This window comes from Cebus imitator, unplaced genomic scaffold (genome assembly GCF_001604975.1).
Source record: "Cebus imitator isolate Cc_AM_T3 unplaced genomic scaffold, Cebus_imitator-1.0 Scaffold4, whole genome shotgun sequence".
NCBI lineage: Eukaryota > Metazoa > Chordata > Mammalia > Primates > Cebidae > Cebus > Cebus imitator.
In genome coordinates this window covers 4832644-4844304 of record NW_016107319.1, presented here as the reverse complement: position 1 = coordinate 4844304, position 11661 = coordinate 4832644, and the positions used below count along the sequence as shown (strand labels likewise).

At 42.9% G+C, this 11661-nt stretch overlaps 1 protein-coding gene across 1 annotated transcript in view; it reads left to right on the top strand.

Moving 5' to 3' along the window:
- The window catches only part of RBFOX1 (RNA binding fox-1 homolog 1), a 754257-nt gene that overhangs the window by 27867 nt on the left and 714729 nt on the right, over window positions 1–11661 (top strand). The gene's annotated exons all lie outside the window — the stretch shown is intronic.

Here is an 11661-nt window from a genome sequence, read left to right as displayed (position 1 = left end):
TCAGCTCACTGCAACCTCTGCCACCCAGGTTCAAGCAATTCCCCTGCCTCAGCCTGCTGAGTAGCTGGGACTACAGGCATTTGTCACCATGCCCAGCTAATTTTTTTACTCTTTTTAGTAGAGACGAGGTCTCACCATATTGGCCAGGATGGTCTCCATCTCCTGACCTTGTGATCCGCCCACCTTGGCTTCCCGGAGTGCTGGGATTAGAGGCTTGATCCACCATGCCCAGCCACATCATTTCTACAAAGGGAAAAAATACAAAAGGCAGGTTATAACCAGAAAGACGTATGGCAAGCTGGTATTGAAGAAAGGAGAAGTAGCTGTGAGAGACCAAGGATTGGCTGCACCAGATTAAGATAACCTAATCCACGTGTCTCTACAAGCACTGGGCCAGTTGTTGGAACCTGTTGGGACAGAACAGGTTGAATCCTTGAACAAACAGGCTAGGCGCAGTGGCTCACGCCTGTAATTCCAGCAGTGTGAGGCCAATGTGGGTGGATCACTTGAGGTCAGGAGTTTGAGACCAGCCCGGCCAACATGGTGAAACTCCATCTCTACTAAAAATACAGAAAGTGAGCAGGACATGGTGATGGGCACCTGTAATCCTACCTCCTTGGGAGGCTGAGGCAGGAGCACTGCTTGAACCCAGGAGGCAGAGGTTGCAGGCAGCTGAGATTGTGTCATTGCACTCTAGCTTGGGTGACGAGTAAGATTCCGTCTCAAAACAAAACAAAACAAACACATATCCTCACAGGACATACAGTAGGAAAAGATGAGTGCTAATGGCCTTCCCCTGACCTTTCAAGAGAATCTAAAGATCCCTTGCTTGCATTCCAGTCATCTTCCTCCCTTTGCATGAGACTGTGTTCTTGCTTGCTTACGGGGAGGAAGACTAAGTTGCCCCATAGAATAGAGGGCTGGCAAGGAAACATCCCAATACTGTTAGTATTTCTTGTTGAAGGATAAAATGAGAAAAGTTTCTGGGTGATGTCTAGAAAGGTGATTGACAGGAACAGGGAAAAGGAACCCAGGAATGACAAGTAAATCAGAAAGTTGGCACTATGGTAAGCGTTTTATATTTTTTTTTATCTCGAGAAATAGAAAAGCAGCCCCTGGAAGATCCTATCAGCGATGACTTGGTGTCGGTCAGACCCGGCCTGACACTCACAGATTTTGATGTTATCCTGTTGAACACAAACAATTTCATAGAATGTCAGCATCAGACAAGGTTATCTCAGGACTGCGGTGGGTCAGGAAAAGACAAGACCACTAGGTGATCATGTCTAAACTCAGTCAGAAACATGGACCTTTCCCTAAATCACAGAATGAGCAGGTCATCTTCCTCTTCTGGTTCATGTGAGTGACGGCTGCTTCCTAACCAACTACAGCTCTCCCTTGACTAAAGTCTTCCCTACTTCTGGGTAAGAGTTAGGAAGATAACCAGCGATATAATAGTTCCACTTTCTGACAGCATCCAATTCAGAGAAAAGCCTCACTTCTTTGAACCCTACTCAGGAATACGTAACACAAAGACAAATCCTTTAAGAAGTTGTCCCTGACTACTTATTTATTGAGGTAGTCTGTGGTTCCCCAGAGTATATGTTCTCCCTTGCAACAGGTAGTAAACCTTACTCTGTTCAAATATAGGTGTGCTTTTAAGCATCTTTGGCTAGAGAGCATGGGTAATGCCATTAAAAAAAAATTTTTTTTTAGAGCCAGGGTCTCTGTTGATGAGGCTGGAGTACATTGTTGTGATCATAGCTCACTGCAGCCTAGAACTCCTGGGCTCAAGCAATCCTCCCACCTCAGCCTCCTAAGTAGGTAGGACTACACTTGGGAACCACCACACATGGCTAGGTTTCAGGTTTTGTAGAGACAAGGTCTCCCTCTCATGCTCATGCTGGTCTTGAACTCCTGGACTCCAGTGATCTTCCTTCCTTGGCCCCCCAAAGTGCTGAGACTACAGGCATGAGCCACTGTGCCTGGCCATTAATTTCATTAAAAAAATAAAGCCTGTGTATAAGAGAACACTTAGCGAAGTTAAGTCATTTAGCCAAGGACACTCAACTCCCAAGCAGTGGAACTACACTTTGAACCCTGGCATTTCATGTCACCTTCCCTTAGGGACCCACTATCTTGTCTTTTCCATGTTTTCATAGTCTTAGTTTTCTACTGCTGCCAGAACTACCACACGTTTGGCAGCTCCAGATAACAAATACCTGTGATCTCATGGTTTTGTAGGTGAGGGGAGGAAGACTAAGTTGACCCACAGAATAAAGGGATGGCAAGGAAACATTCCAACACAGTTCGTATTTCTTGTTGAAGGACAAAAAGAGAAAAGTTTCTGGGTTATGTCTAGAAAGGTAATTGACAGGAAATGGGGAGTCTAGTTGGCTCAACTGGTTTCTACACTGTGGGTTTTTCTTTGGCTGTTTGCAGTCTGATCAGGAGGGTCTGAGAAGAGTCCATTTCTAAACTCCTTCAGGTTGTCAGCAGAATCTCTTTCCTTGCAGCTGTAAAGCTGAGGTCTCCATTTCCTTGCTGGCTGCCAGCACAGGGGCTTCTCTTAGCTCCTGGGGGTCTTTTACATCCTTTCATGACACGTGGATTTATCCTTTTCATAGTCAACAGCAGTACAAGTGCTTCTCACCCTTGAAATCTCGTTGACTTCTTTTCCCACATCTTGATCGCAGCTGGAGAAAATCTTGTGTTTTTAAGGGCTTTTGTGATTTGATGGGATTCTCCCCAATAATCCAGAACAATCTCCCAATTTTTTTTTGAGGTGGAGTCTCTCTCTGTCACCCAGGCTGGAATGCAGTGGCGTGATCTCAGCTCACTATAGCCTCTGTCCCCCGGGTTCAAGCGATTCTCCTGCCTCAGCCTCCCTAGTAGCTGGGATTACAGGTGCCTGCCACAGCACCCAGCTCATTTTTGTATTTTTAGTAGAGGCAGGATTTCACCAAGTTGGCCAGGCTGGTCTTAAACTCCTGACCTCGTGATCTACCCACTTTGGCCTCCCAAAGTGCAGCGATTAAAGGCATGAGTCACCGTACCTAGCCCATCTCCCTGTTTTTAGGTGCATACCTTTGTTAACATCTACAAAATTCTATTTGTCATGTCACGCATCACATTGGCGGGTGCTGGGGATTAGGACATGGCTATCTCGGGAAAGGAGGTCATAATTTTGCCTACTGCACATAGTTGTACAACTGCCCATTCTCCAGCCATCTTTGACTATTTAAGTCATTCTTTCAATATAATATGTTTCTTTCAATATAATACATTTCTACTCTTTCTTGTTTGGAAGCTCTTCTCTTTAACACGACTTTGAATATACTTTTGTCGCTAACTTCTTAACCAATCAGGGTAAACTCCCATCAAAATGATCTCATTTCACTACATGCATGTCTTTAGAAACTGTGAGGATGAGGTGAGGCTGCTGCCAGTGAAGGCTGCACGCTCCTGTGCGTTTCTGTAGCCAACCCAGTCGACACCTTAGCATTAGGAAATATCAGCATGGGCGTGCAAAAATCTATATGTGATCTTCTCAGGCTTGCTAGCCAGGGCCTCCTAATATAACTTGTGCCCTGAGAAATACATGAAATGGCAACAGATTTCAGAAATGGTAGCAAACAAACAAACAAAAAAACAGTAAAATGCTGGGCATAGTGTCCCTTACCCAACTTAGCATTATGTACATTCAATTAAGAGCAAACTTGGATCCAGTTTTCAGTCCTACCTACACATGTTGCCCTATCTTGTTTCATGTGCAAGTTCTCACTGAAAAAAATAGATATCCACAACATAATGGAAATAGCTGTTACCAAAGAAGACGTAACAGGATGATATTTTTGGTGAATTGGCTTTAATGAGTCTTGAATGAACAGCATGAAGTTTTAGAAAGTAAACTTTAGGCTAGGTGTGGTGGCACATGCCTGTGATCCCAGCACTTTGGGAGGCTGAGGCCAATGCATGACAAGGTCAAGAGTTTGAGACCAGTCTGGCCAATGTGGTGAGACTGTGTCTGTATTTAAAATGCAAAAAGTAGAGGGACATGGTGACGTACCTGTAATCTCAGATATTCAAGAGGCTGAGGCAGCAGAATTCCTTGAACCCAGGAGGCAAAGGTTGCAGAGAGCTGAGATCACATCTCTGCACTCCAGTCTGGGTGACAGAGCAAGACTTTGTCTCAGAAAAGAAAAAACAAGTAAGTAAAATTTAGTAAACAAGAGTAATAACTCAAAAGATTGAAGGTTGACGACTATGCCAATGAATTCCCTCCTTCCTTTCCCCCTCCTTTCTCCCTCCCTTCCTTCCTCCCTCCCTCCCTCCTTTTCTCTCTCCCTTCCTTCTTTTTTCTCTCTTTTTCTTTCTCTCTCCTTTCTTTCTTTCTCTCCTCTTCCTTCCTCTTCTCTTTCCTTCTCTGTTTCGCTAATTCTTTTTCTTTCATCTTTCTCTCTTTGTACATGTATAATTTGAAGACACTGCATCAAGCAGTATGATGCAGTCAGAAGCACTTTAAAATGAAGAAGACCTCTCGCCACAGTGACAAATCCAAGGGTTTCAGGTCTCGCAAGAAACCCTGCAGATCACTAACACACAGCCATAAGAATGTATTGACTGCGGCCCAAGCACAGGAGAAGATTGATCAATCCAGCAGACTTGCATTAATTGTGAAATAGAAGGGATGATGCGATCAATGATAGGAATGAAAGTGCAGCAGTAACGATGCCAAATCCAGCTAATCCAATAATGGAGAAGCTGATGTATAGCATATTGGAATTCCACCGTCTGGGCACTTGTCACCATAAAGAATATCCCACAATTATGGGGAAAAATTGAGCAGGCAGCAGTTGAGCCAACCTAATCAGCCTGATGCCACAGTAGTTCTCCTGATTAAACACTAAATTAAGTGGCGCTCAGCTCTGTAACCTGCCTGCCTTATGAAAAATAATCCTACAGCTAACTTGAAAAGTTTGTATTTTAATCAAAATAAACTAGGAATATTAAAATATTCCTGGGCTATTTTGGTGCCATTTAGCTGTGAACGTGTTTAACAATTTATAAATGGATCTTTTGCCATTGGCTACAAGAAAAAAGGGTCCAAAGCTATACTGGGAAGTAAGGCTTCCTGTGCTAAAAATCAATTAGATTTGATAGAAGCTCAGAGAACTCGTAAGAAAAAAAAAATGCACTCAAGAGGACCTGGGAGAATTCAAATTTAGTTAACTTCTATAACGGTTTGCCTAAGGGCATAAACTCTATTCTTTGCTGCAAAGCACGTGATCATTCCAGGAGGGGTGAGGCTTAATCGGCTGTGAATACTGTGAGGATCGCTTATACATATGTGTCATTATTAAGTCCTACAGCTCACATGTACAGACAACCTGGGGCTACATGGCAAATTCTCCAGAACCAAGAGAAAACTGCTTTTCATGAACACTTAGAGAACACAAGAGAAAACTTGCATTGTGAGCTTCACACCCAGTCTGATGGGACTTTCTGAATAGACGCTCGCCCTAGGACACACACTGATGAGACCTTGGTGATTATTATATGTATTGGCCAATGAGACTTCTTAGAGTTTACAGAGTTCATGAACATCCACCAAGCCCAGCAGCTAGATATCTGGTGGCCAGTGAGGGAGGTGTGGGTTGGAAAAGGAGGGAGAGACACTGATCACGTCTCCCCTCTTTTCTCTCTTTTTTTTCTTTTTAGACAGAGTCTTTGTTGCCTAGGCTAGAGTGCAGTGGCATGATCTTGGCATACTGCAACCTCTACCTCCTGGGTTAAGGTGATTCTCATACCTCAGCCTCCTGAGTAACTGGGATTGTAGGTGCATGCCACTACTGCCTGGCTAATTTTTGTATTTTTAGTAGGGACAGGGTTTCATCATGTTGGCCAGGCTGGTCTCGAACTCCTGGCCTCAGGTCATCTGTCTGCCTCTACCTCCCAAGGTGCTGGGATTACATGCGTAAGCCACTGTGCCCAGCCCTCATCTCTTCTTGAGCAGAAGATGTTGTCCCGATGAAGTTCTCCCGCCATAGCAAGGCCCTGGGCAGGAGGATACATTAATTTCTTAAGCTGTTCTTTCCTGTTCTATTTTATGTGTTGTTTGTTTTTAAGTTGATTTGTTGCCTTGCCTTTTAATTGAAGGCACTTTTTTTTTCTGGGTGGGAAAGGATTATTGAAAGAAGAGAGGTATTCAGGCTGTGTCTTATTTAATTGAAAAGTCAAAAACTGCAGAAGGATTTGGATTTATTTGATTTCAATAATTAACAGTCATTTGCGGAGCCCTCATACCATTCCAGGGCTGGTTCTAAGGGCTTTTGCAACATTAACTCATGTAATTCTTTTAATGATTCTGAGGTCAAGATGTTATGATCATTTTCACTTTGCGGAAGAGGAAACTGAAGCCCAGAAAGCTTAAGTGATTTGCCAAGGTCTTAAAAAACGCAAGTGTGGCAGATGGGGATTGAAACCAGGCAGGCTCTTTGTTGCTGTGTCTTGTTAAAACAGGTTGGGCCTTCCACATTGTTTTTGGTCAGTGATATCCGTCATGGGAAATGGGAAGGAGTGGGGTGCCTGTGGATGATGTTAGCTCCAGTGGTATTGCATGCTTTTCCACACCATCTGCTGCACATACCTCTCTGTAGACATGCCCTTCATTCATCCTCTGATGTTGACTGAGTAAATCATGATGGGGCGTTCTGATCAATGAGGTCTAAGCCAGCCACTCTAGGTCAGACCAGATTATCCAGACCTCCAAAATAATAAGTGAACTTTAGGCCAGACATAGGAATTGCCAATGAGAAACAGCTCCAGAATCCATCCAGCAAAGATCCAGAATAATTATAGGATGAGACCATGATCACTATCATTTATTGACCATCACTGAATGCCGGAAGCTTTTGTGCATGTTTTTGTTTCACTCTCTTAAGTCTTCCATAACTCTTCAAGAAAGAATGAATTATCCCAATTTTAAAGATACAAGATCTGAGGCTGACAGACTGAATGCCTGGCAGGTGAGGGCTCATAACTATTGATGACAAACCTGGGAGTAAATCTTAGGTCTCTTCAATTCTATCACCTTTCATCTACGAAACCATTCATTCCTCAGGCGGGTCTCTGGGGCTACATGGGTGTATCATAGGCAAGGAGCCATCAATCACTCCTGACATGGAGAGTCACATCTGTCTCATTTCCCAAGTCATGATAACAACTGCCTGGAAAAGACAAGAGGGACAAGGATGTTCGAACACCTTATCTCTGATCTCCTTTCTCTCTGGTATAGTGTGGTTCTGAAATACTATTAACAAAACCATGGATAGGAGTTGTGCCTCAGAAAAACTAAATGAGACCCATCAGAATTTTCTTCATCATGAGATGGTTAGTTTTAAGCTCACTTTGTCAGCAAAGGAAGGCCAGAGTGACTTGCTTTATCATTTTGGGGAAGCTGTGCACACTGGGTTGGAGGATAAATCATGCTTTCCTTCAAGTTTTGATCCATTCCTTTTTCTTTTTTTGGAGACAGAATTTTACTCTTGTTGTCCAGGCTAGACTGCAATGGTGTAATCTCAGCTCACTGCAACCTCCATCTCCTGGGTCAAAGCAATTCTCCTCCCTCAGCCTCCCGAGTAGCTGGAATCACAGGCATGCACCACCATGCCTGGCTAATTTTGTATTTTTAGTAGAGACAGGGTTTCTCCATGTTGGTCAGGCTGGTCTCAAGCTTCCAACCTCAGGTGATCTGTCCACCTTGGCCTCCCAAGATGCTGGGATTACAGGCATGAGCCACTATGCCCAGCCAAGTTTTGACCCATTCTGACAAACTGATATATTACTGTGTTCAGACTGCCATAACAAAATGCCATAGAGTGGGTGACTTGAACAAGAGATACTTATTTTCTCATAATTCCGGAGACTGGAAGTCCAGGATCAGGGTGCCAAGTTGGTTCAGGTCTTGGTAAGGGCTCTCTTTGTGGCTGGCAGATGGCCACCTTCTCACTCTGCCTTCAGTGGCCTTTCCTCAATGTGCACAGGTGGAGGGACAGAAAGTCATCTCGCTCTTCCTCTCCTTTTAAGGGCAGTAATCCCAATATAGGGATCTTACTTTTATGGTGTTATCTATTCCAAAGTCCCATCTCCAAATATCTTTATACTGAGGGTTAGAGATTCCAAGTACGAATTTGTGGTGTAATGCTCTGATGCTCATTGGCTTTGTGACTGAGAATGAGCCAATCAGTTCTCTAAGCCTCATTTCTTTAATCAAAAAATGCTTGTAGTCCCTGCTCACATAGGACTGCTGAGATAATTCAATGAAGTAAGGTATGTTAGGAGCTTAACTCAGTGTTTTGCTCATATTTTGTGTGCAGTAAATATAAACCATTCCCTGTCAGTTGAGGGAAGTGTTGCCCACTTTCTGACCCAGAAAACATGTGACAATGTCTGGAGACATGTTTGCTTACTACAACTGGGAGGAGGATGCTACTGGCATCTAGCAGTTGGAGTCAAGGCATGCCTCTCAGCATCCTCCAGTACATAGGACAGTCCCTGAAGCAAAAAATTGTCTGTGTCAAAATGTTAGCAGTGCTGAGGTTGAGAAACTCTGATATAACCTATCATTGCAACGTAACTACTAATGTTATATTCCCTGGAATCAGGGACTGGAGAGGATGAACTTAACAAATTACATAAATTCTGTTTTCTTAGAGAGGGTGTTTTTGTCTCTTGCCCAGGCTGGAGTGCATCAGCACAGTCACAGCTCATGGCAGCCTCAAACTCCCAGGCTCAAGCAATTCTCTCACCTCAGCCTCCCAAGTAGCTGGGATTACAGGTGTGCACCACCATGCCCAGTTAAGTATTCAAAAAAATTGTAGAGGTTGGGTCTCACCATGTTACTCAGGTCATCCTTGAGCTCCTGATTTCAAGCAATCCTCCTAGTTCAGCCTCCCAAAGGGCTGGGATTACAGATTTGAGCCACCGCACCTGGCTATAGTGCTATATATTACTCTCCCTACATCAAGATTCTCCATAAGAGAAGGAAGAGGAGGTTTCAGGGAACTTCAGGACCAAGTAGGTAACAGTATTCTCTCAGTATGTTAAAAATAAATACACAGTATAACTGGGATTGCAGATTTATTGGGACAGGGAATTGTGTATACAGAATAGAGGCTTAAAAAGAACTGTCCAAGGTGCTGAAACTGTGACCAATGAAACTAAACCTTTTCAAATGATGTATAAACTGAAGATTTTGTTTGTTTTCGAGTTGGAGTCTTGCCCTGTCACCCAGGCTGAAGTGCATAGTGGTATGATCTCAGCTCATTGGATCATCAACCTCCTGGGTTCAAGCAATTCTCCCACTTCAGCTTCCCCGGTTGCTAGGATAAAAGGCATGCACCAACACCCCTGGCTATGTTGTTGTTGTTATTATTTTTTTAGTAGAGACGGTGGTTTCACCATGTTGGCAAGGCTGGTCTTGAACTCCTGACCTCACATGATCCACCCTTCTCAGCCTCCCAAAGTGCTAGGATATCAGGCATAAACCAGCATAGCTGGTCTGAAACTGTAGTTTAAGTGGGATAAATATCTTTGCAAAAATAAATGCAAAAGATTGGGAAAATATATTCTGGATTTGATTCTTCTCAGTCTTTCTGGTGTTTTAATTTATTTATTTAGATGGAGCCTTGTTCTGTTGCCCAGGCTGGAGTTCAGTGACATGATCTGATCTCACTGCAACCTCTGCCTCCAGGTTCAAGCAGTTCTACCTCGACCTCCTGAAATAGCTGGGAGTATAGGCATGTACCACTATGCAAGACTGATTTTTTGTATGTTTAGTGAAGGTAGCGTTTCACCATGTTGGCCAGGCTGATCTTGAACTCCTGACCTCGTGATCTGCCTGCCTTGGCCTATTAAAGTGCTGGGATTACAGGCGTGAGCCGCTACACCTGGCCTTGCTTCTCAGCCTTTCAAGGTAATGGAAATTGAATCTTGAATTGGAGAGAATGGGTGATAAACTAGAAACTAAGTTTCTTCTTTACCAGGCTATATGCTTTATGAATGCAGGGATTGTGTTTATCTTTTTCGTGCATTATGGGTAGCACAATTTTGGGGTCAGTGGTAGAGTCAAGGGTCATTTCTTGTTCTCTTCCTCCTTACCCGCTGTCAGCGGTCTGGGTTTGTCGTGGTGGCAGCAGTAGATGCATTCAATGACACTGTGAAGGCATTAGTATCATTACAGACACTGAGGCTGTGGATGAGCATATGTCCTGGGATGGCAAATCAGAAACTACTCACATTCCTGAGATCGTTCTCCTAGACTCTGGAGAAGATCTGGAGCTTGGCTTCTCAGCCTTTGCTGGGCATCAGAATTACCTCAGAGTTGGCAAAAACAGGGAAACTTGGGCCGTTTGGAATCTGAGTCTCCTGGAGTATAAGGCACTGAGCAGGGAGTTTGGGTTAACAGTGTTCAGACAGTGACTGGGGAGAGGAAAAAGTATTTTTCCCCTTCCTAAATCAAACATCAATTAATTTTCAGAACTACGTTGGATAGAAAGCTGTTCACATTATTTCTGAGCTTTTGGCTTATCTAAGAGCACTTAGACACCATTTGTGGTTCATCTCTTCTTATTTAAACAGCTCTTTTCAGCAAACAAGGAGTATTTGTAATTTTTTTTTATGTGTAGGGGTCTAGTTATTTACACTTCTATTATGTTCTATTCCATTCTCATTAATTCATTTTAATAACATTTTATCTTTTTTTCTTAAAGAATTTTGTTCTGATTAATAACATTTTATTTGGGTAGAGAGAAATTTTATTCCATAATAAGCAATTGTGGAATACCAAATTTTCTTGGCTTTAATTTAATTTAATATTTGTAGAGGTAAGCAACATGTTTCAGGGAAATCTAATTTGTATATGAAGGGGAAAGACTCAGTTAATTCATAATTTGCCCATTATTTTGTGTGATAGACAACACCAGTAACTATTACTGTGTGGTTATAGGGTTTCCTTCTTGGAAAGACTGCACTACCTAGTCACTCACTGTGGTTAGGTGAGACCTTAAAGCTTGTTCTTGTAATGAATTGTGGGTATGGTGAAGTTCATTATTTCTGGGACAAAGGGTGGAAGAGTGAGTAGAATATCTGTAAGCACTTCCCTTCAGGGAAGAGGAGCTGTTTAAACAAAATGTGCACATTCACCCTTGCCACAGCGAATTTGAAGTTCTATGTTGAGATCATGGAATCACCAGCAACCTGTATCCCTGAGTAATTATGCAGAGCAGGACCTGTGTCATCCCCAGGATCTGTCTTAGACATGTGGTATATGTGGGACATATCCTTTTGCCATACTAAGTCCTGGAAGATTGAGAGTTAATGTGATGTCATGGTATAAGCTAGCCTATAGAGTTTTAGAAAATGGCTTTCAGTTTTAGAAAATGGCTTTAATGAAACCACTGGACTACTACATTTTTCAGACTGGATCTGGGTTTGTGTTTCTCGTTTTCAGATCTAACATAAGTCAGTGACCTGGTTTGATAACAGATATAGCCAAAGGGTATTCAGCACACCTCTGTGCCAAGCATTGCACACGGCATTTTGCATATATCATCTCATGTAATTCTTTTCTTCTCTTTCCTTCTTTTTTTTTTTTTTTTT